At 39.6% G+C, this 25,697-nt stretch overlaps 1 protein-coding gene and 1 pseudogene across 3 annotated transcripts in view; one reads left to right on the top strand and one right to left on the bottom strand.

The window, feature by feature from the left end:
• Positions 1 to 25,697, top strand: part of LOC135234189 (cadherin-4-like) — a 546,833-nt gene that overhangs the window by 189,817 nt on the left and 331,319 nt on the right. The window lies entirely within an intron of this gene.
• On the bottom strand, positions 392 to 2,856 carry LOC135234188 (general transcription factor II-I repeat domain-containing protein 2-like; annotated as a pseudogene).

Raw genomic sequence — 25,697 nt, 5'->3', positions numbered from 1 at the left:
CTTTTCCTCTTGCCATCTTGATACAAAATCCTTATTTGTACTCCACAATTTTAGAATTGCAATCAAACAATGCTCATGTGATTAAAGTGCGGATTCTTTTATTAAAGGGTATTTTAATACATTTTGGTTTCACTATGTAGAACAGGGGTGTCAAACTCAGTTTGGCTCTGGGGCCGGATCCAGACTTTCTGTTCTCGGGTGGGCCGGATCAGTAAAAGAATGTCAACTCCAAATATTTAGCTTTGTTTTTCAGTACTATGCTTTATCATTCAGCCTACATTTGTAGCCTACCCTACATATTATAATCACAGATGACAAGGGATCTTTTCTAAGCACAACACATTTATTCACAAACAATGGAAAAAAAAATGATTTCATGTTAGGCGGTGAATGTGTTAACAACTGGTTTATTTTAACAGTTAAGTGAATGCAGTTTTACACCTGAACCAACTCACCACACTAAACAAACTCAAGTGGGAGCTATGAAAAAAATATTTTCGCCTTAATTGTCATACTGCTTTGAAATAAATAAAAAAAATACAAAATAAAAGTTATAGCAGTGCATGGGCAATAAGATTAGACTACATCAGATCAAACTACTAGGCTGGGCCTACTGAAGCTGAGAATATACTGCACAATATTAATTGTCTTTAATATGAAACCAGATTAATCTTATTTTTAATGATCTGTATTCATGAGTGCAAACAAATTTCGTGTCATCACACTTTTTTTCTCTCTCACTGCACTCCTGCAGTCTACTTGCTGCTGCTGGCTCCTGAAACTTGGGATCTTTTTGCCTTCACAAGTGTATCGATATTAGGTGTCAAATCCTGAGTAGCAGCACATTTAACAATGTCATTCAAGTGTTTATTTGTTAACCTTGAGCGCTGCTTTGTTTTATTATTGTTCATTACGGAGAACACCTGTTCACAAAGATAAGTAGTCCCAAACATGGATAGAACCTTTGCAGCCATGGCTGTTAATTTGGGGTAACCTGGCACGAGATATTGATAAAACGTATCCAATCCCACGGACCCAAATTTATCCTTCATAGCGGAATCGCACTGCAAGTCAATAAGCTCGAGTTGAATGTCAGCTGGCATATCAGAAGGCTTCACTGTAAATGGCGAGCGAAAAAAGCCAAATTTGTTCTCAAGTTCACTGAATACCTGAAACCTCTGCTCAAACTCTCGCAGCAAATCTGTTATGTTGTCTTTATATTTTTCCAAATCATTATCGGGACGGTCCGGTGCCTCCGGACGCACAGCTGTGAGACAAGAGAAATGCGCGGTGTCACCGTTGGATCGCACTTATGCTGTCGTAATATTGAGTGACAACTCTGTTACGGCCCTGCAATGTAGTGTTAAGTGTATTCAAGTGTTGTGTAATATCAACCATAAACGCAAGATCCTGCACCCATTCCTTGCATTTAAGTTCCTTTACTGGGCGTCCCTTCTTCTCCATGAACTGTCTAATTTCCCCTAGTAGCTCAAAGAAGCGCTTGAGTACTGCACCTCTGCTTAACCACCGCACGTCAGTGTGGTATGGTAGGCCAGCATGAATGACATTATCACTGAGAAATGTGTCAAACTGACGGTGATTTAGACCGCGCGCTCTGATGAAATTGACAGTTTTCACAACCACACTCATAACATGGTCCATTTGCAGTGTTTTGCAACATAACGCCTCCTGATGCAAAATACAGTGAAATGCCCAAAACTCTTGTCCTCCATTTGCGGTCTGTACTTTGTCACGGAATTTTGTGGCAACGCCTGCCTTTCTCCCGACCATTGATGGCGCACCGTCGGTAACCAGGCTCACGGCACGGGACCAGTCCGCTCCCACCTTGTCCAGCGCTCCAACGAGAGCACTGAAAATGTCATCTGCTGTTGTGGTGTCATTCATGGGCACCAATTCAAGCAGCTCCTCGGTGATGGTCAAAGTTTCATCAACACCTCTAACGAATATGGCCAGTTGAGCAATATCTGTGACATCGGTGCTCTCATCTATTGCAATTGAAAATGCGATAAATGACTTGATTTTCTCTTTCATTTGGCCTGTCAAGTCACTTGAGAGTTCTGTCACCCGACTGCGACAGTGTTCCTCGTTAGACTAATATTGGCAAAGGCAGGTCGCTTTTCAGGGCACACGACTTCTGCAGCCTTCAGCATGCATGTTTTTACAAACTCCCCATCAGAAAATGGCTTGGATGCCTGCACCAGCTCGTTGGCAATAATGTAGCTGGCTCTTACAGCCCCATCAGCGATATCGCGGCTGCGCGTAAAAGTAGACTGCTGTTTCTTCAGACCAGCCACCAATTTGTTTATCTCGTCTTTCCTTATTTGTCCTTTCAAGTGGTCATACTTGTCTTTATGATGAGTCTCATAGTGGCGCCGAATATTAAACTCTTTGAACACTGCAACTTGCTGATTACATACCAAGCACACTGGTTTTGCATTCACTTCTGTGAATAAATAATTCTCAGTCCATTTTTCCTTGAAAACTCTGCACTCCGTGTCCACTTTTCTTTGTTTTGACAGTGCCATTTTGGGAAGGGTGTGTTGACCGATAACTTGTTTAGTAGTGGTGAATTGTGAAGCAAGATTGCCGGTTTATTTTTAGTACTAACTCGTGTCAATGCCGCATGCTGGACGTGAGCTCTTTTACACATTTACTGCCCTCCCGCGGCCGGAGGGAGCATTTGGTTTGTATTTATTTAAAAAAATCATAACTTTTGATAGAAATGAGCTAGAGACTCGCTTCTTTTTTTGACATACTCAGAAATTTATGCCGGGCCGGATTAAATCATCCAACGGGCCGGGTCCGGCTCGCGGGCCGTATGTTTGACATGCCTGATGTAGAAATAAGAGTATTTTTATTCATAGCCATTTATAAATGGTTATACATGGTTAAATCATTATTATTATTATTTTCAAGCAAATGAACTTTCTGAATGATGTGATCAAACTTGTCAAAGTATATTATTTTGTCAGTTGTGCATGCTGCTGTGATCAGGCTGAAAAAAGTAAGCTGTGTGTGAGGTCAGAGGTCAGGTGTGAGCAAGTCACTCCTTCCCGTTCCTCTGCATCATCGGAGTAAACAGCATCACGCACAAACACATTTAGATTCCAGCTAGCTCGCCATCTAGCAACACAGCATGTCATGATACCCTGTCAGAGATCTTTCAAAATGAAGCGGCCTATAGACTCAGCAAAACGAGAAACACTCTGAGGAACCAAAACGTGATTTTGAATCAGAACGGACAAGTGAGGGTTCAATAACTGTGAAAAAGGAGAAATACACAGGATTTCCAAGGCTGTGGTACAACAAAAACACTAATGACATGTACTGCACATACTTGTAAACAGTTTGGAGCAGCCTAGTGCAGGAAATTAGAAATTCGTTTTTTTACTTGAGCTTGCCCTTCAATTTTTCAAAAGCAATGTTTGTTTTTTATTGTTGGAACATTTACAGCATATTTTACAATGTCCATATTTTTGTTTCTTAATTGTCAGCCTGCACGCATGCATGTTATGCTGGCTGACTACATTTATTTTTGTGTCTAAAAAAAGATGTTTTAATTACCTGAATTGCATTTTCCCATTTATATTGAAATGCAGTTTCATTTTATATATAAAGTATCTTTTCTTTAATTTCATACAAAATATCTACGCATCTGTCTGCAAAGGCAAATTCAATCATTTTTAGGATGACTACGAATTCTATTGCATTACACTACAAAAGATAAATAACAAAATGGTGCCAACAGATAATGTGCTAGTGTCTTCATTAGAAAACCTTAGTGCCACCAGTGGGCAGGTTTAATTTAAGGGTATTTCCATCCATATTGGGTGATTTGTGAATTATAACCCTTTTTATGCATAGCTGCCCCATTTTAGGGGACCAAATGTGATTGGATGAATGAACATAATCTTAAATACATTCATCATACTATATAGTACTTTGCTGCAAATCCCTTGCATTCAATGACTGCCTGAAGTCTGTGACCCATTGACAACCCCAAACACTGGGCATCTTCCCTGGTGATGCTCTGCCAGGCCTGTACTGCAGTCATCATCTGGTTAGGGGCGACATAGCTCAGGAGGTAAGACCAATTGTCTGGCAGTCGGAGGGTTGCCGGTTCAAACCCCACCCTGGGCATGTTTAAGTGTCTTTGAGCAAGACACCTAACCCCTAACTGCTCTGGCGAATGAGAAGCATCAATTGTAAAGCGCTTTGGATAAAAGCGCTATATAAATGCAGTCCATTTACCATCTTCAGTTTATGTTTTGGCTTCAGTCTTCAGCAAGTGAAACGCCTGTTCAGTTGGATTCAGGTTGGATGATTGACTCAGCCAGTAAAGAACATTCCACTTTTCAGCCCTTAAAAATACTCTTCTTTGTTTTAACATAAATCTTGTGTGCAAAACTGTTCGTGTCTGTTGACTTTTTCAATTATTGCTTACTGTCGTCAGTCCCAGTGCTGGGAAGGATTTAAATTAGTCCCTTAAGCCGCGATACTGTACGGTGTTCATGTAGGGAACAAAGCATTGATATGTTACACCAATCTAATTTAATACCTTCAAGTGCTTTTCAAACTGATCAGAAAGTCATCCTACCATGGGAGACTGAATAGGAAATTGTGGACAGGCTGCTGTCAGGACATCATGCGCGTTGCATGTTTCTGTCATTCTCAGTTTCTGAAGGCTACTGTGTTGCTTGACGTCTACCTCTTTACCTCTTCTGACCCAGCATATCATGATATTACAAAATGCCCATGTTCTTCTTGATTTTATATAGATTCTTTGGCTTTTGTGTTTCATTTTTTCCACCACAATTATATTCTGCAAGCTCAGTGATCACTGAAAGAACATCACAGAAGCCTAGCTGAAAAGTTTAAGGCATCTTCATTTGGAGGCAAGGAAGAAAAAGAAATATGATTTTAAAATGCATAACACTATAATAACTACCTTCTATAACATATTAAAATATACCACAAAGGCTGACTATGGTAAACAATGCCTGACCCATCCCAGGAATGCAGTTTTCTTTCTGTTTAAACTATTTACTGTTGTTTGTGTGGAAACTGTCTTGAAGGCTAATGAAACTGAATGAGGCTAAATGATTATGCTCCTCTATATCACTTTAAATAGGCTTCTGAAAGGTTTTTAGTCTTTATTGATTATATCTAACACTTGAATTCTGTTTAGGTTGGCAATAATGAAATAACAAATAATTAGAATTTGTAAGCATGTTAACTCCTTTAGAAGTTTGTTTAAATCTGTTTGTTAGAGGAACCCAAGAGTTTAATGTTCGGTCATTTGCTATTGACATTAGTATTTTAACAAATTTCCTTTCCCTGTTAGTGTGAGACTGCACACTGCCTCTACAAAGTCGAAAAATACAACATGTTTCTCCAATTAGTTTTCAGTTGATCAGTAAAGCTTGGAGCAATGCTTCCACGGAATAAAAAAAAATGGTGAAATTGTCTACTTCACCACCTCCTCGCCTACAGTATGCCAATTCAGGCATACTGTATATTTTCAGGCAGGGGCACCACCAGGGATTTTAGGCCCCATGAAAATATCTCAGTCTGGGGCCCACCAACCTGTAAAATCCTATGTACTAATATTCCTTGAGGGGCCCTGTCAGTCAGTGACCTTGGAATCATCCTAAACTACTGCCCCCCCCAGCACTACTGCTCTCAGGCAGTCTGGAGAGCCTGATTCACTATAATATGGTCAAAGTCACTTAGATTGACCAAACATTAGAATAGGCAAGATGCACAAACAACAACCCCATATATGTGGATGTTTCTGGTGCATTTACAGCATCCGTGCATATGTAGTAGATGGGAATTTTGTTTTTAATGGATCTTGGATTTAATTAATTTTGTTAAATGGGCATTCCTTTCAATATATTATAGAAGTTGGCTGGATGAATGCCAAGAAATAACAGTGTCCTTATTTAATAAAGTCCACACGATTTAATAAAGTCCACACAATTTAATAAAGTCCATTCGAGAAGGATTGATAACAGAGGGATAGTGCAATATAATTAATATTCTGATTAGGACACTGGGAAAGATAAGCAACAATTCTCCTGCAGGCTCATGCTCTAGTGTCCCCTTTAAGAAATTAATGGAAAAAATGATTAACAGTGCCTTGATGTTCTTTTTCCAGAGCAGAATGAGTTGTTGGCCTTATCACAAAGCAAATGCAGAAACAAGAGAATTACAATAGATCAACCCACTGAAACTTCACTACAGCCATTAACATTGGCTATTTGATACTGTATATAGATATGTTGGCAGGAGAGTCACTTTTTTGACCGGAACTTAAACTGCAAAGTATATAAAATAATAATTACACATAACAATAAAAACCCTTGCATTTATTAAATAAGAAAATCTAAATGACATCCTGCATGGAAATTTAGATAAAATAGTATCCTCAGGGGGAATTTTTAGAGCAAAATTAAAGCTTAGTGGTCAAATGACTGGTGCAGCTGATGCTGCCGACTTTGAGTAGATATGTTTAACTGCATTTCATCTAATAATATGTGAATCCGCATGACATGAAAGATGGAGGCCTTTAGTTCAGCTATATATATGATCTTGATTGCGTCAGCAGCAGTCTGTCTTCAGTCTACCTGGAAAAAGTCAAGGCTGTTAACTTATATGATATGTTGTTTGAGACTATTAATATCCGATGCAGTGGAACTTTCCTCTGAAATGAATGCAGTACAGGTAAAGTTACGGAAGTACTAGAGAAAAAGATTCATGTGCAAATTTGAAATTATGAAATATCGATGTCTACAAAGAAATGGCCTTGATGAAATGAAAAGAATAGAAGTAAACAGTTTATTCATAAAAACATGCATATTTTACATCAGAGAGAATAACAGAGTAATGATTTCTCATATATCAAAACATCACTTTAAATGCCTGCTCTGTGGGCCATTTCTCCATAATAGCATAGGTCACGCTTGAGATGGGCTGCATGGTGAAAAAGTATATAATTGCCTCTGTTAAGTCTATCTTTTGTCTTGTGCAATGATGCTGTCTTTTGTCTGGGGAGTTTAAGCAATATGCTGCTTGCCAGACAAAGCTAAAAGAATACATTCGCCCTCAGCTCATACAAAACTTCACTGCATTATTCAGCATTATATATACAGGCCATTAAGCCAAGTGTATATATTTAATCTTGTTGAACCTGCCCTCATGTCTTCAGGGGACATGAAGTTGACAGACAAAGTGCAACAGGGATCATGAAAGTTATTTCTTGTCTTTGAGACATAGAGAAGAGAAAGTTGAAGCATTAATGGAGCAGATAAATGGAACCTGAATGACTAGAATAAAAAGTACAACAAACTTATAATCCTTTCAACTTTCAACTACAGTATGCATTAATATTTTCAGTTATTTATTATTGATGCTTATGTTTCTTGGGATCTAAACACAACTTAAAATAACTTCTTTTTTTCTGGTGAAAAGTGCCAATAAACCTTCTGTAAATCATGGCTCATTTTGCAGTTCATTCCAAATATGGCAAAAAAATGGCCAATAAATCAGTATCATTGTCATACAGATCATGACCCAACATTTCATAAACATCAATAAGTAGATTTTATAAGTAGAATCAGGTGTGGTCTAAGGTGACAGCCTTTCACCTCTTCGTGCTGGCTAAGCTGCAGTATATTTATTATAAGTGGCATGCTCAACAAGCATAGCCTTGGTCTGCAGATCCCACTTCTTGGACAGTTCTTTTTGTACCTTAGGGTCTAGCTTTCCCTGCAGGCATATGAGCTTTCCAGAAGCTTAGCTACCCATCCTCTGCTTGTGGCTAACCTTGACCCTCCTCCATAGTGCTGGGGTGTTGCATCTACTTATAAATTCTCCACGCTGCATGCAAGGCTCTCACTTTGGTCTCCCAGTGGAGGAGAGTTCTGCAACCAAGTGACAGAAAGATCAGTGAGAAAGGGCTCTGGGAGATCATTATTGGAGCATCAAATCCCAATCACCAATGAATTCATTATAAGATTAGCTAATGACTAACTGCCAAGAATGACTCTGTGAAAGAGAGAGCCTATCTCATACAAGTGGCTCCAAGTGCCAAATGAATGTTTCATTCCCTCTGTGCCCTAGAGACCTTGATGCACATGATGTGAGTGTTCCTGGAAGCATGCAGGTTCCTGGGGTCAGGAGGTTAAAATCTCATTGGTTGGAATATTGTACGTGCCCCTTGTTGTTGTTGTTGTTGTTGTTGTTGTTGTCGGTGTGTGTGTGTGTTTGTTTGTAGAACAGTGGTCCTGAATGGGGGGCTCACAAAAACAAGGGGGGGGGAGGGGGGATGTCCATTAGAAACCAAAAAGAAAATAGTATCCAGTTGAACCAAAGTTGTCAAAAGGGGGGGGTCTAAGAAATTCATATTGCCCAAGGGGGGGCCTGACCGAACCACTGGTGTAGAGCTAACAAGTTCTAAGTTAGTTGTATATGTTTGTGTAATTAATGCCTATAACAATAAAATTTCACAAAGAAGAGGAAAGTATAATGACAGTGCACATGCTCAATGGCTGCAAGTGATTTTGGTGTGTTTCGTTTAGGACGCAGAATGCTGATGACATAATAATTAAGCTTATGTGGACATTATATCAATGAATGTTAAATTAATTTTGTTACGGTCTGTTCGACCTCTGCCTTTGATCGTGATTGTTTATTACCGCATCAGGTACAATTAAACACAAAGAGGAAAAGAAAGGCAATACACCACATGGTGTCGACGACCATTATTGCAATCAATAATTATCGGTGTGGTATATCGCCCAGCCCTAGTAGATATGATGTAGATTTTCCCTTATATGGGCCATGACAGCCCATATAAGGGAAAATCTACATCATATCCACAAGTGGCTGTTAAAAAGAATGGAGATCCTAATAATTTTAGTCTTTTTCTGTCTATGTCTTTGATGCCAGTGGCAAAGCCTCCTAACTCCTCCTAACATTCCTGCACATTTGAGCTGATTCTTCTCAAGGTAGCTGACCAACTTGCCAATTAATGCGACACACAGCTCCTGAAGCAGACCTAGCCCCCCGTAAGCAGGCAGTTACTGTGGCAACCACTCACATTACATGCGATGGCACTCTTGGCAACACAAGCTTGTTGCCAAACATTGGAAGTATTTAAGTGTCAAAGAGAGAATACCTGACAAATATCCTGCATTAGGCTTTGTAACTACACAAATTAAGGTCAAACAATGTTTACGCGGTGCTGATAGATTAAAGCCATCTTAAGAAGCTCATAACTCACCGCTGTCAAGCTCAAATAGGATTGCTGGCTGAGTGCAGAGGGATGGAGTGATTACGTTATCTTTAATCTAAATACAATGCACTATGCAATGGATGGAGATTGTTTAGAAGAAAAACTGTTTATTTTTATCCTCAAATTGAATGGAAAAGCCCAAACACATTTTTCTAAATTAAATGAAAATCAGCAAAAGACACAACCAGCAGGAACAAACAAAAAGTCAGTGCTGTGTGCTGATTGTCTGTTTATGTCCATTAAGAGATTGCAATCGAGATTAATCACTGTCCAATAAATATGTACAATACAGGTAGACGTTCAAGTAATCTGAAAGGTGAAAAGGTGGTTCTGTTCCCAGTTAAACGAGCGTTCTTTATGTTGCATTGCAGTTCCATCTCACGTCTGTGAGTAAGAGAACAGTCATATGATCCCCATGAGCTCCACTGTGTTTGGGCACTCGATACTGAGATGTGTGATTATTATTTATTTATTTATTTATTTTACCTCATTTTCACTGAGTTGCGATGGGAGGAAATGGTGTCCTCATTTCAAAGTGTATACTTCCTCCATGAATGTCTTCAGTCAGAATGTTTAGGGACTATTCCCTCGTTGTCCCTCAAGTCTTGGTTCACTTTTTTGCTATTTCAAGTTTTCAGAAAATTTTCTGATGCACATTCAGCTCCGCACTGCATGGCTTCGATGAAACATTCTTGGTAATATATTCTGACTAACGCTGGTAAAAATCAGTGGGCATCTTAGATTGAAGGTGTACCAACTGCAAACCCTCTCCTGTTGGAGTTAGAAAGAATACGTTTGAATGCATTAATATTACTCTAACTGTGTTCTCTGGGCCAGGCATCTGTCATTGTAAGTATGAAATGAACATACCCATGTGTTTCCAAGTTTGACTCTACATGGTTATATTCATACATGCGTGTAATATTTCAGGCCAATGAAAAATCCTCAGTTTCAGTATGCCCTCCTGCATAGTTCTGCCTTCTCAAAGCGAAGCAGCCAGACAGCACACATGTCCCTGTGAAGTGTTCAAACCTTGACAAACATAGTGGTTCTCACACTAAACTGAAAAACCTTGATGAATTGCTCTCATTTTCAGTACGCAGTGAAAATTTGAAACCTCATATTAATCCCCTGGTCCTTTTCTTGAGAGACTATTAATTATCTTGATTAAAATTAGGGGAAACATCAGTGTGGGTAATAGGGTAGTGAAAGCTGTAAAACTAGTTTTTTTGTGAATTACAAATATATAATGTTACCTGTGTTGCCAAAATTAATTCAGAGTAACTGCACCACTGATGGATTTCTAACCTTAACAACCAAAAGCCCTTTAATGTCAGTGTCAGTTGTGCTTCCCTGCTACTATTTTTTCCTCAGTAACACAGATTCTTCTTGCCTAAATCCGGGACATAAATATTGACTTGACATCAAAGTACCCAGGAAACTGTAATCTCACTCATTCATTTGCCGGGTAAAACTGTTTCTTAGCCTTTGGGAAAGTGGCAGTCAGCCAGCAAAGGTGAGAAATTGGTGAAGTCTGCATACTTTGAATATATTAATGGTTAAATCCAGGCTGGTTCTTATAGAATATATAGAAAGTACAACTTCAGATCTGAGTATTTATGTGGTGAGATTTCATTTGTGTTACCCTTTTACACTCTAAATAATGCCCAGATGCCCAAATGAAGCTTTTAACTTACTGTGTACTTGCATGCCTCTAGTCAAACTTGCATTAATCTAGACAGGTTGTCTTTCCTTTCTTATACCCTGAGTGCATCAATCACGGACGCAGCATCGTCTGATTTGTACTACTCATCACTCTGGAATTTCTAAAACTGCAACACGACACCTTTGTTCACTCCACATTGATGTTTTTGTTTTTTTATCCCTTCCTTAAATGCAGGCGTGGGAAATTCTGGTCCTGAAGGGCTGGCGTGTATGCAGGTTTTTGTTTTCACCAATTACTCTGGCTAAATGAGCCAATAGGCTGTATATTCCAACGCTGGTTCACTTGTAGATTGGATTGCAGTAAAATATTTCATATAGGGACACAAGAACAATCTTCATCTTTCATTCATGGACTTATGAAGAAATGCAGCTAAAAAGTCTGTTATGCAGCTAAAATGTTCATCTGCACGATGATGTACTTTAGAGCTAATTACGTAATTAATGCCAGAAGTTGGCATGAAAACCAGAAATGGATACGGCCCTCATTGTCCGCGTCTACTCTAACGCAATATCTGAAAGCAGTTTCAGGTTGAGGTTTTTAAATACATTGCCGTTATTTGTGTAATTTTCAGCATCTGAGTCCAATTAAACCCCCCAGAAACCCGGACTACCCTGATGCTATAAAATGAATGAACACATGCAAGCAGCACAGGGTGTGAGGGGCAAGGGGGGTGGATGGAGATGGGGTTTTATTAATTTCAGGGCGAACGTGGTTATGGCCATGCCTGTTCCTCTGCCGCTACCGACAGTTCGAGGGCTTTGTTTTTTATTACCCTCTGTTCCCGTTTAAATGAGCCCTGATTTTTGGAAGGCACACTGAAGTGTGGAAATGGCACTGGAGAGCAGGCTGTTCCTGGGAGGACCCAGGCTGTGCTCATTCACATTAATGAGCACTGAGAGAGATGGCTGGAAAAAGAAGGTTAAGGGGACACAAATCCAGGGGATTTGAATTCAAAGATGACAGATGTCAGAAAAGCCTGCATCTCTTCGATTGAAGGTGACATGTGGGGACCCAGTGAGTTATCAGTCATTTCTAAATGTATATTTGACAGCGGGCCTCCAGAGGAAGTGTGATATGACACTTAAATTGGTCCATCTATCTAAAATATAAATAAATAGACCAGTATATTAATAGAGATGGTAATGTAAAGCAATGTGCAGCATGATTTTCTTCGAAGAACTAAATGGTGTTTCTTTAGTCAGAAGTCCTTTGTTGTGATATCTTCAAATTGGAGGTGACTTGATCAGACATAGGTTATTTCTGGACCCTCTGATGCAACAGCGATAAGTAGCCAGTCAGCTCTTCCCTTGGCATTTGTGACTAAATGAGCAGCATGCCACTTCCTGCTGCTCTGAGAGCTGGTGGGGGATCAGGCAGAAACATACTTTAGAGACTTCATTTTACAAAATGAGTGCAGACCGGCATTCTACTCATCAGGAGAGAGTGGCAAATTCACACGTTTGAAGTGCATACGATGATACCATAGGCCAGGACTCAATCAACATTGTTTTTTTACTTTTACATAAGAATTATAGTTTGGTGCGTTCATTTTCATGATTGCTATATTGAAAAAGTGAACTTGTGTATGTAAAATGAAAAGCTAACTTTAGTATTTTTTTCATTGTGAAATGTATATTCTGTCCACCTGCCATAGAGAAATGCAATTATTTTCATTTAATACATTTTTAGGAAGGGAGATTCTTCCACATCAGGCCCTGTGATAGCAAATAATATTGGAGCACCTTCTCTGAATTGTATGTATAGTATTCTACACTTTATTGTAGTTTAGATAGTTCATCTAAGTCTACATAAACATTTATAATACAAAGATAATAAAATCATTTTCTCTTTCAGCTGCAAGACAAGCACAGCAGGGTTCTTGCATAGAGGAAACAGAAACACTGGTGCAAACTAGAGAATGTGTTTTTTTCCCTGCTCTTAAAGACAAAATCTTGTTTTAATATTTTGTTTTATGCCCATTACTGCCCATTAGTTGTAAATTAGCACAGAACTCAATACCATTATATTTCATTTGTAAGTGAAAGGAAACCATAACGTGTATGATGGTCCACAAATGTGGGCGGTGGAAAATAGACGTTAGTCAAGTTCTCTTGCAGTAAAAAAGGAAGGCAATAAGCCCTGTGATATTTCTCTAGCTTCTGAGCACTGATGCGGGAGATGGAATGGGGTAAGATATTGAGACGAGTTAATCAGCTTAAATTTATGCATTTGCAGGTTGGAGGTGGGTGGATGTTACACAAAGCTTTCAGTAGCTGGTGAAGGACAGGCCCATAGACCTAAAAGATGTAAAATCCCAAGTTTTGCTGACAAAAATGAAAACATACTTCCTGTGATGTAAGCAGCCAGAGCATGGGGAGAAAACCAGAACATTGTTAGCGTTGGTAAGCCTGTCCTTGACAGATGTGAATGTGCATCCTTCAGAGAACAAACACTGATTCCAGGTCAGGTCAGCGTGTTGCAGGTTGTACGCAGAGTGTGTGGTATGAGAGAACCAAATCTTATTTTGCCTGCAATGAAATTCTGATTTCAGGATTCCAGCTTCCCAAATGAGTTACAGTGGGGGAACATCGAGTGAAATGGAGATGAAGACATTCATGAACTGCTCAGTTTAATCCTTGAGTAGAAGCAGCATGGTGGTCCCTGAACATGATTCCTGCTACTATTAATGCAGTGTTTATTTGTCCAATGAATTTATGTGGGGTGAAAATGAAACAAGTGTCCCTGCTGGGCCACACCTGCCATCAGGTTGGCGGTATTGGAGATCACTATGTCCGGAGGCACTGGGAAGATCATCCAATGTGCAACCAAAATTAAAGTGGAGGGGGGGAATTAAAAGGGGACAGCAGCTGTCCCTGGCTCTGGAAGGCACCAGAAGTGAAAGGGGGGCAAACGTCTGGCAGCCCTGGGCACCCAGAGTTGGAGCATGAGTTGACTCTGCTGGCAACTAGGCAAGGAGAGTGCTTGACCCTTCAAGGCCGCATGTGAGAGACGTGCGAGGCAGATGGAGCGACCGATCTGGCCTGGCCAGGGAGATAACGACTGTTAATTACTGGGAACGGCTCTTGCTGTGATTCTTACGGTTTCCCGCAGCAGCTGATACTCTCTGTCTCTCTGCATAGTGGTTGTTAAAAAAGGAGATCAGAAATGGATACATCTCAGGAGCTGTGTTGAGATGAGAGGGTAAGCCATGGCCTTATGTGTCTGTCTGGCTGAAGAAAGCCACCACAGTATGTCAATGTCCCATTACCACTGACCACGAGAAGATGAAGGCTTCAGGTGTCAGCCCAACTAGACAACTCAACAACTGACTTACAGAATTGGCTTAAACCGAACAGACACGGTCACGGTCAGACACTAATGTCATAATGTTTAACTTCCCTTTCCAGGTACTCAAAAGAGAGACTGTAGATCATCAGTTTATGGTAATGTAACAGAAGGATCTTGTACACCAGTGGTTTCATTCTTAAGGCAAGGAGGACAGGAGGCTTATTGGCTTTTATTGGACCAAACGGCATTATAAACCTCACAGCGTCTGTTTAAATATTTGTACTCTTTTCCCTCTGGCCTCCTTGTGACTTCCAAGAAGCCTGAATTTAAGTTCCTTTTTTCCCAAAAATGCACTGTAAGGGTTTGTTATTATAAATCAAAGCAATGAGTTCACATATGAGACTCATAATACTATGAGATTTTCATAGAGAGGCATACAGTGGCCACCAAATCATTTGACTCAAGCATTTACTGTTTTTTGATTACCAGTTCTTACCTTTCATCTTAAGAGCTTCGACCGGGGGGGTGCAGAATTCGGCTGCATATCAGTACTGCTTCAAAGAGAATGCACTTATGCTGGTGTTCAGATTTGACATGAATATTAATCTACTATATATAGCATCAGACATCAATGTTTAGTTTAAGGTGATGAATTGCAATAACATATTAACAAATACAACAGACATAACATGAAGACAAATTAGCAATGCTAGCATCTCTCCCTTTAGCTTTATATTTTAGTTTCATTCATTAGTACCCTCTTCTGTTTTCTACAGAGCTCCCGCATTATATTACCAGTTAAAAACCAAGAGATAAATAAAATAAGGGTGAGGAAAACTTGCATGTGTAAATAGTGATGATGCTCATTTTACCAAATAACACTTCATTATTTTATAACACTGCAGTAAAACTTAATAAAGCGTTACTATGCTTAAATAGTCTTGCCAACAAACATTTCTTTACTGTGGCTTCACTGGTGGATAGAATAGTCTGTTAGATTCACAAGCTAATTTCCAAATCCACCAGTCTTTACTTATAAGACTTTACAGGTAACTGGATAATTTCTTTGGTGAACAGTGAATGCACATTGTACTGGGCTGGAGTCATGTCTACTCACTGAATGGGCACACACCAGCATTGACAAATGAGCCCAGGGCTTAAAGGTGTCCTCTCTAACCATGGTAAAAAGTTGAGGCTGGGAACTCACCCTGAGAGTGGAAAAATGAAGTACAAGAGGACAAAGCTGAGGAACTAGATAGCTGACATTTTTTGTGCATTTGTTTTTTTTTTGTTGTTATTTTAGTTTATTATTTGTGCCTGAGACCCAGGTGAAGATTATTATTTTGTTTGTGTACCAAACTCCATTGGCAAATAAATGCGCTGTACTTTTGTGGGGTGTCACCTGACATGTGACAGTGTGGTGTAATGATTAGGGAACTGTGATTGTACCCTGAAGGTTTGACTCCCAGGTAGGGCTCCTACCCTTGAGGAAGGTACTTAACCTGAATTTCTTCAGTCAAATATCCAGCTGTATAAATGGATATTATGTAGAATGAGAGAGTTGTGTAAGCCACTCTATCTAAGAGCATCTGCTTAATGCCTGTAATGTGTGACATTTTCAAAAAGCAGGTATGGCTACAGCCATATTCTCCACCACCAGAATGCAGCCTAAATTGCATTTGGCTTAGCTACCACACGGTCACACTGGGGTTATTGACACCAGAATGTCACACCAGTTGGCATCCCTGGGAGAGACAATAGTAAGACACAGGGATATACAGTAATCTGGTTTTCACCTGTGTTTTTTATGTAGCAAGGGACAGCATCTTTGTTACACAAACAAACTCATGGATAAACTAAAATCTTTCCCCCTCATGGGTTTTGGGCACAAATGATAAATTAAAACAACAAAGACAAAACAAGCCACACACGCAAAAGCCTTTTCAGCTTTCTGCTTATTAAACTGTCCAGCTTTTCAGCTCAGTTAGCCTTGCATTTAGTTTTCATTTAGTCTCAGCTTTTACTGTGGAGAGTGAGGAGACCTTTAAGCGCTTGGCTGATTTGGCAACACAACCCAGGTGTGTGCCCACTCAGTGAGTAGGCGTGGCTTCAGCCCACCACACGCATGAACAAGGATTTCTTCAAATGGGAGCAGTTTTGGGAACACTGCTTCTTTTGATCACTGCCATCAAAGAGAAGCCACGCTGCTCTCACACAGAATCACCCTTGCATGTATTGGTGTTGCTGGATGCCACAATGCACATTTATTTATCTTCTGCTGCCATTAGGGGTGTGTCTTTGCGAGTTTCTGTTTTCCCTTATTGGGTTTTTCCCCACTGACCACATAAGTAGGTGTAGATTTGATCAGGTCAGTGTGCTGGTGGATGGTGGACAGCAGGGGACCAAATGGAAAGACAATGGTTTTGTATGTGAGGATGTGTGTTATCAAACCTGCTCATAAAACATGCTTATCTCCTTAGATGCATGCATTTTTTTTCTGAGCATCCCAATATTTCACCATGAAAATAAATGAAATTACTTTCAGAAGTTGTGTTTGCATGCTGAGAACTGAGAGCCCCATGATAGATGATACGTTGATACTACAGAAGTAATGACTGTTTAATGCTTACAGTATCTCATTGACAAACAATGATGTGCTTGGCCATGAGCATCACTTCAGGGCTGACGTTATGTGGCTCTACTGATCTTTATGTGTTAAAGGTCCAGGAAACTGAAATCTGTGAAGTCTTTGCTGTGTTCTTTTAATACTTTTTGTATTCACAAATGGAAAAACAGAGAAAAGCCTGGCTGAGATTGGCTAAATTCCAGGTTTTCAGTCAGCAGTGTATGCTGGGTACAATGTACGTCACTAAAATGCTAAGGCTGGTGAAATCCTTTCTACTTGTAATATGTAAATGAAGCTCTTGCCACTTTTGTGCAGGTAAGCTAAGTTGGCAAATGCCTAAGCATTGCGCCTTCTCTGGAATATAACCACAATTTGAATCTACTGTAAGTACCTGGACATTTAAGGATAGCTCATAATGGACACATGGATGGTATTATCGATATAATATTAATGGACCATTAATGGTTCTGTAAAATGCGTGTTTTCAATTGATTCCTGTGAAGAAGCATTATGTGACATTATTGACAAATATTTTCATGAGTCAAGCGTGATTTGGACTTAAAAAATAGGAATCCACTTTATTGTAACCTCGGCATACAGTAAATCAACACAAAGGAATGCATGGATGATAACAATGAATGCATAACTTATCGAGTTGCTTGAATTTTATTCACAGTACTCAATGCCAGCAGTGTGGAAGCTGTTAAGGCATGAGTGGACTATGGCTTCAAAAGGAATATTTTCCTGAAATATACAGGAAGATAAACAGTAGCATGTTTTATATTTATGTGGGTCCTCACATGGGCTTGGTTCACGTTGATTGTTTTATTGATTAAAATAACATTATTATGATTATTATGTTTATTATTGTTATTATTATTTTCAAATAGCACTTTTTGGCTGTGTAAGAATAACGATATTGTTTCTGCAGGCCCTGTCCATCTTCTAAGCTATCAGAGATGTACATTTATTTTGCTTTAACTGAGATCTATGTGTATTATGCGTTCAGTGGAAGAAAGGCAATCTCAGGCCAATGTGGCCATAAATCAATGAAAATGAAAAATTTCCTGGTTGAAATTCATATGGTTGAAGGTGAGGGAGTTGCAAGGCTTTAGCAAACAGGGTGAGAATAATGGGGAAATGTATTGTATGGTACATAGTAGCACAAGATATCCTTTCTGGGACCAAATTGCATAATATAGTACAAAATGAGTTCTCCCTCAGTGGTGCAGGTTTGGTAAGGTAAGTCTTGCTGTAGGAACAGTATGTAGTTAATTCCATCCCCATAAGGACTAGAGATGAACATGTGCCATTAGGATACATATGACCGGTTCTGGCCCAAGTGTAAGGAAGGGTGTAGGTGAGGAATCATGTGTTAAATTATGTGACAGTAAAATGGTGGCAGTGCACTGTTAACATATTGACAAGACTTGAGGACTGATTTTGCAGTAGGGCCCGTCCTTTCGCCATTTGATGATGGTGAAATTGTACAGTTTAATTTGCTGGATACTTCCATGCTGTGGAGCGAGCCCATGTCCCCATTGACTGTCCCAAACATTGAATCTCTTATTCGCCTGTCCCCTGAGCCTTGTGGTAACTGGCTGCTTGCTTGGCTCATTACTTCACAAACATATGAGGGGTATATCATATCTCATATTAGATGGTAATGAAAGCAGAATGTTATAACCTTCTTGTCTTTGTTAAAAATCTGTGGGTTTCCCTGTTCAAACATGAAATGACCTCCTAATGCTCACTGTAATGCTTGCCTCTTAGTACTGTCTTATTTTACCTACATTAAGTATGAATCCAGGGGAGGCATAGTGTATAATTAACGATTACCAACGGTATTTTCTCAGATTATAAACTAGCCTACTGAGCATTTCCTTGCTGTGGTGACTATACAGTTTTGTCCTTTTGTGTTTCGAACTGTTTCAGGGGGCAGTCTGCTGGCCTTTTTCAGAATAAATAGAGAAACTGTTAGGCCTCACAGGACTGTGCCGCTGTTTGTGCTTTGTCTTTGGATGCGTGTTGCATAATTTAAAAGAACAAAAAGTAATACAGAGCTTCGCCTCTGACTACAGTGACTGCCTCTGCCAGGCCTAAAGGTCCAGCTTCACTGTGACAGTGGAGATCTTGTTCCGTCGTTGCGTCTGTTCCTTGGGGGAGAAAGTAGAAGAAAACTATTTTGAAAAATCTATAAATGTTCCGCAGCTTCGAAGTTCTGAGACATAATTCTCTTTCTCTGACCTGTGCTGAAATGAGTTCGTCATGGCTGTGTTGTCGAGGTGACAGCGCCAGGCTGTCTTGGTGTCTGATTTTTGTGCATACCCTATTAAATATCTGACAAACAGAGTGGAACTGGTAAATGAATCAACACACTGCTGGTGATCGATTACCAGGATATAAGCGGGGGATGGGAGAGGTGGAGGGGCATACTGTGCTGTGAGCAATAACTGCAATTCAAAAGGATCGGGAAATTACAAAAAAGCAACTCAGTGAGATGTCCACAAGTGAGCATCTCAATACAAACAAACCATAAATACTCCTTGACCAATCTTTCTAACCACTTCCTTGTGCCAAGAAAATAAGAAACATTTCTTTCAATGTGCCACTTGGTCTTAAAGGAAAAACACTGAGAATTCATTCTTGGCATGATATAGCTACGTTTCTTATTGCTGTTCACTTGTGAGAGCTGACCTTTGACCTTTGTTCCCCATCCCAAAAGAAAAGCCATTAACTATCCGAACTAGCGGTAAGCTAAGAGGGGGGTCAGAGTAGCTTCCACTTAAAAAACTGTTAGGGGAGAGAAGCATAATGAGTTTCACTAATACCTGGGTGGATTAAGACTTTATTCAGAAGACTGGAAGTGGAGGCTGATGGTAGTGATGCTTGCCAATGCCTGGCAACCCATCATGTTCCCTGCTTGAACTTGGCTACATTTTTGTTGCTTACTGTAATGTTTTGGAACCTTCCCTTGAGCTGGGATTAACTATTCTCAATGCTTTTCTTTAAAATAGCTGAAGGTTCTTCATACCAATAATAGACCTGGAGAGATTTAGAATCAGGGTTGGCAGCAATAGTGCAGGGTGTAGGCACGACAGAACTACATTTCCATACATTCCACAGGAAACACAAGGGATGTCAAAACAGTCCCCCGGTGTGAGATCTGGTTACAGTGAACCAATCCTGCGACCTGGAAACTCATAACAGGCCACAACACTTAAAGGCAAGTTTTTAGTCTTTCCGAGAACACCTTCCATCCTTCAGGTTATCTATTACTGTTAATTTTTTATTTAACTGTTTGACCATTAATATTGGTCATTTTAATTAATTGAAATTCCAAATATATGATTCAATATTTTAGATTAATTATACCTCTCTCACAGTATTTTTTTGGTGTTCCGGTGTTAATTGGCCACAATGATGACACACAGAAAACAAATAAAATGCATTATAGTAAAAATGCAAATATAAAACAATATGTTTTCTGCCATTTGATTGGGTAGGCCTGTGATCAATCTGGATAGGCCTTAGCCTATCCAGACCTGGCTATGCACCTGCTTCAAGTAGCATCAAAGCAGCTTGTAAGTCAACATTTTAAATACAAACCTACATTTGTCATTGTACAGCAACATTTCAAGATGTGAAACACAGAGTGATGCCAAATGAGCGATGTCACAACTTAGCTTCTTCCAAGATAGTTGCACTCTAGTGCTGGTAGCTGCAAAAAAAAGTTCACTTTATTTTTCTAGCAGATACAGGTCAATTTCAGATTTGAATGTGGGGTCATATCTTTTCTAAGCTAAAAAGCAAATAAACCAGTCACATTAGGACGTTTGTAACGCCAATCAGTTGCTTGAACTGTCTGGGCCAATCAAAATCATATACTAAAACAATTTTTTAAAAATCTCAAGCTATCCCTTTAAGAGCTTGAAATCACTTGTGATTCAAGGAGGTGCCATCAAATTTAGAAAACATAAAGCCCACAAGGCATGATTAAAAATGGCAGTGATGTCCGTCTACCTTTTCTCTCTCCTTCCTCTGTTAATCAGAGGCACCTAGGGCTGTTCTCCAAAAATATTGGCTGTACTTTCCCTTAAAATGATCATCTGAGATGTACATCTAATTGGAGTGCAATCATAATTAAATTTAGAGGAAAAGTCATGTTATTCAATGAACCCCTGGGAACGTGTTTTTTGGAAGTACTAAGTACATACCAGAAGTTACAATCCAAGCCAAGATGGATTTATGCTCAACATTCTCTCTTGGTTTTAGCCTGATACTTTATAATGTGCCTTTTAGCTTGTGTACTTTTTTTTGCCCAACTCCGTTCTGCTGTATATCATCTCTATTTCCACTGGATCCTTAGTTTCTCCTTGATGACAGGATGCAATGATACAATGATCTCAGAGCCAGGGGGTGCCATGCATCTCAGGCATGCAGTATGTGTTGTTTCTGTGTATTACTGTTTGCACAGAGATTCAGAAAACTGCTCCCACAGCTGCTATCTGAGTGGTAGGATCTCTGGCCACTAGGCTATCCTGAGGAAAACAGTGCTGTGGTGGTAAAAAAAGGTGGGTAAACTCTGGGCCTAGTCATTTGCCACCCTGGCTCACATGGCTGGCGCTTATGTTGGGCCCACCTTTGCATAGCCGGCTTACACCACAGTGCCAAAACAAGACGACCGTCTTTTAAGATTAACTGTTTAATTACTATTCACATCAGGGCTGGCATCAATCCCTTCTTCAGATCAATTCAGACAATTGGCAGGATAAATTTATGTCATTTGTTTCCCATTAAATCTTTTAATATTAATTCACTCAAATAAATTCTGTCCACGACTGTTCTCTCAATTCAGTCCTCTCACCTAACCAATTGCTTAATTCAATCTCTTTTTAATATTTTACATTTTCACAAATATCTCTTATCTTCTCAATTTTCTCTTAAATATCACCGGTCACCTAAATTATGTGGTGTCTGTATTCAATTTACATAGAGAAATTCATAAGTATACAGTATGAATAGGGACATTGCAAGTAATCAATGACTGACAATAGAATGATTTAAAAAATCAATATTTTATTTCTTTATGATTTGTTTCATGTTTCTGTCAGTAATTTTCACTGTAAAAAAGTGAAATTATCATTAGCATTAAAATTTATAATCAGTAAGATTAGTTTGAAGCCGCTAAAACGAATGCAAAGCAGAGATGATTTATTCACAGAGGTAAGCTAATATGGAACAAGATTTCGCCAGAAATTTCAGCCAGAGTCAGAGTTGATTCCAAAATTTTGGGAGGGGGGCACCCCTAGGTAGCGATCTTTCTATCTCTCTCACCACGACATCTTGTGGTAAAATGTAATTTTATTTTTGTATGCGTGGAATGGGTTAGGCAGCGTACGCTATCTTGCACATGCGCGGTACAAATCGTGCAGCAGGTACAGATCGGCAGTGAGAGGGTGCACTCAACACAAGCACCCTCAGAATTTGGTGAGTGGGAGACTTTTTTCCCTGAAGATTTTATGATTATTGGAGCCAGATGCTTCAAAACATTTCAAATGTCCATTTTTAAAATGTTCATTTGTTCCATTGCGTGTACCAGTTTCTATAAAGCCAAGTCTACTGTCCATGAGTAACGTATACTTTTTTTGTAGATAGGCGGGGCATAATGATGACATGGCTCTCATACAATAACGTTATTTAAATGTAGAATGTATAAAATGTGGAAGAGTAAAGCATTAGTGTAACTGTGGAATACTGCAACAATGCGAATGGTTAATCAACACTCTTAAATGGAAAATAGGTGAGTAAATGCTACGCCTCATTTTAAAATGGTGGATAAACGGCATGTGTGTGCATTTACCTTCCACTACACACCTGGAGGCAACACTGTAACACTTCCTAACTCCTGTAACTTCATTCTTTAGTGCAGAGAGTAATATTGCAGCCTGGGCAGGGCTGAAGCTCAGGATACTAGTCAAGCCTGCCTGGTTTTTAATTGACTCTTAGGGTTTGAAGCAAATGATACTGAAAGCAACCACAAATATTCACAGGGCCTGTGAGAATTTCACCTCTGAAGATAAAGCAGGGGAAAGACACACTAAGGCAGCCAGCCTCTGGTTCCCATTTGAATTTCAGTGGATAAATACTTTACATCAGTATCAATTTAGGTTATGTTATTACAGAGGGATTTTTTCTCTCCCTAATGGGATCCATGTATAGTATGTGAATATTTGCATTTAAAAACAATCTGCTCTCCTTACACCAGACAGAGGCAGACATATGTTATATGCAGCATGTATAGTGCGCTTCTTAGTGATCTCTCTAGTGTTAAATCTACAAGTTTTTAGCTGGTTGGATATTTCAAAGTTTTTGCTTTTCTCTGCATCCATGATCAACAGCTGTTCCTGACTACATTCTTATCTATTCCTTCATTTCCACTTTCAGGCAGAGAGCTGTGTCATGCAGTATCAAGGCTATGAGATTGATGGTTTTGCCAGTCTTTGGAGGACTCGGGCAATAACATAGCTCTGCTTTGGATTGCACCTGTATAAAGCGAGCACCTTTCTTAAAGATGCTGATGACTAGCCATCAACCACCAAGGCAGTAGGCAAATCCAAAACAAGCAGACACCCCTGTCAATGCATTTGGGAAGATGACTTTCTTGCATTGGTGTCCATTTGTCTGTTCAACCCTTCCATCACTTTATGCACCAGGCTTGATGCTGAATAGCATGGGTGTGTGGGTGATATCCACACAAATGCACTGCCCTCTACTGGTCACATTCCAAATCAATGCATTACTGAGTGAATAGGTAGTGGGAATATCTGTTCTTACTAATTCACTCACTTGGCAGTTCTGATAAACACCATACTTCAGCCATACTATATCATTGATACTTCTATTGCTTTATTTGAGTATGTTTTAGCCCATGTTTGATTTGATTAGATGATCTATGGAGCAGTCAAGGCTATCCTGTCTTCGTAGCTGTGTATTTACTTTAAACTCTGTCACAGTTGGTAAATGGCAGCTGAATCTCTCTGTTGTGACACTCTAGATTTTCAGTTCAACTGGAATTGAGAGAGGAATCTGACACATTAATTAGTCCTCCACTGGTTTTCTGATGTGGTCAATTTTGCATGCGTGGTGGAGAAAGACAGAGCCATGCGGTGAATTTGGAGCTCCTCAGAGAATTGCGTCGGCTTTTGTTTTGTGTGTGCAGCACTCCTGTCAACCCCTCCCCTCGCATTAACACTCCTGTCCACATCCCTGCGGATCGCTCATTCCCAGCCAAACCCTCCCATTTCTGCTCTCTGAAAGCAGCAGTTTGTTAGTGCTCGTGTTATGAGCGTGGCAGAAAAAAAACGAGAGGAGGTGAGATAGACAAAGAATCAAGGTGGTGTTAAAGTTTAAGGTGTGCATAAGATAGCATTGAGAGGAAGAAGGCTCAGAGGCCACGAGTCCCACCAAGCTGCTCATTACACCTCCTGTATGATGCATGGCACATAAATACCATTATTACCTTAAACTATTCACATTTAAATGCCATGCTGTTTCCTCTTTTTTTGTCACCCATTTGCATAAAGTGCCAGGGTACCCTTACAGCTTCTCAGACAGCACAAAGAGAACTCTGTGTGGAATTAATGTAATGCAATTCATCTTCTTTCATCCTTAGCACTTTTTTCCTTTTGAATTGTCAGGGGTTTTTCTGCGTGATGTCACTGTGTGCATTGACTTTCTCTTGTCTCTGATTTCCGATGTTCCGAGATTTCTCTAAGAATAACCGTTTAAAAGATATGGGTAGAGACGCACCAGTATGTTGAGGTTGAATTGCTAATGGATTGACTCTGCTTTGGAATTGATTTTTCTATGTGATTTAAACCTGCCTTAGATAAATAGTGACCACTGCTGCACATGGATACTCAAGCTTCCGTTCCCTCTCAAATTAGCATTTACATTTACAATTTATTACTGGCATAAAAGCAAGTTCAGAAAATACTGCCAAGACAGCTATTTGTTATGGAAAACAAAAGTGGTAAATAAAATGCACAACGTGTTGTCTGGTACGTGAACTAACACATCAGAAGAAAGTAAAAAAATAACTACAAGCCGCAAGGAAATATTCCATTATCAGGAAATATTTTTTTCTACAATACTACAATATTCACTCTTTCTAGCTCCCTCTAATATGTGCTCTTGGTATTAATCAGTCTGTTGGCTGCTAAGAGTACTGTTTTTAAATGTATACTGTCATTGCCTATGTAACGAATATCCTCAGTCTCAGGTTTCTGTTTGCTTGCCACTTAGACAATTCTTGGATGAGTAATATACAGTGTGCTTCATAATGTTTTGGACAAAGGCATATTTTTTCTTGATTTGGCTCTGTACTCCATGTTTTAAATGTGTAATCAGACAAGTCACATATGGTTAAAGGTACGTTTATATTATTTTGGTTTCACTATGTAGAAATTACAGCACTTCCCTCCATTTTAGGGCAGCATATAATGTTTGGGACACATTAATGGTAATAAATGAAATTAGTCATGTTTAGTGCTTTGTCACATATCCTTTGCATGCTTGAGGTCTGACCCATAGACATCACCGTGTGCCGTGTGCTGAGCATCTTATCTGCTGTGCCAGGCCTGCACTGCAGCCATCTGCAGCTCATGCTCGTTTTGTGGCTAGCTGCCTTAAGTTTTCTCTTCAACAGATGAAAATTAAATAAAATAAAAACTAAA

This window comes from Anguilla rostrata, chromosome 11 (assembly GCF_018555375.3).
Source record: "Anguilla rostrata isolate EN2019 chromosome 11, ASM1855537v3, whole genome shotgun sequence".
Taxonomy (NCBI): Eukaryota; Metazoa; Chordata; class Actinopteri; order Anguilliformes; family Anguillidae; genus Anguilla; species Anguilla rostrata.
Note: the sequence above shows the minus strand (reverse complement) of the source record. Positions and strands in the feature narration are given on the sequence as shown.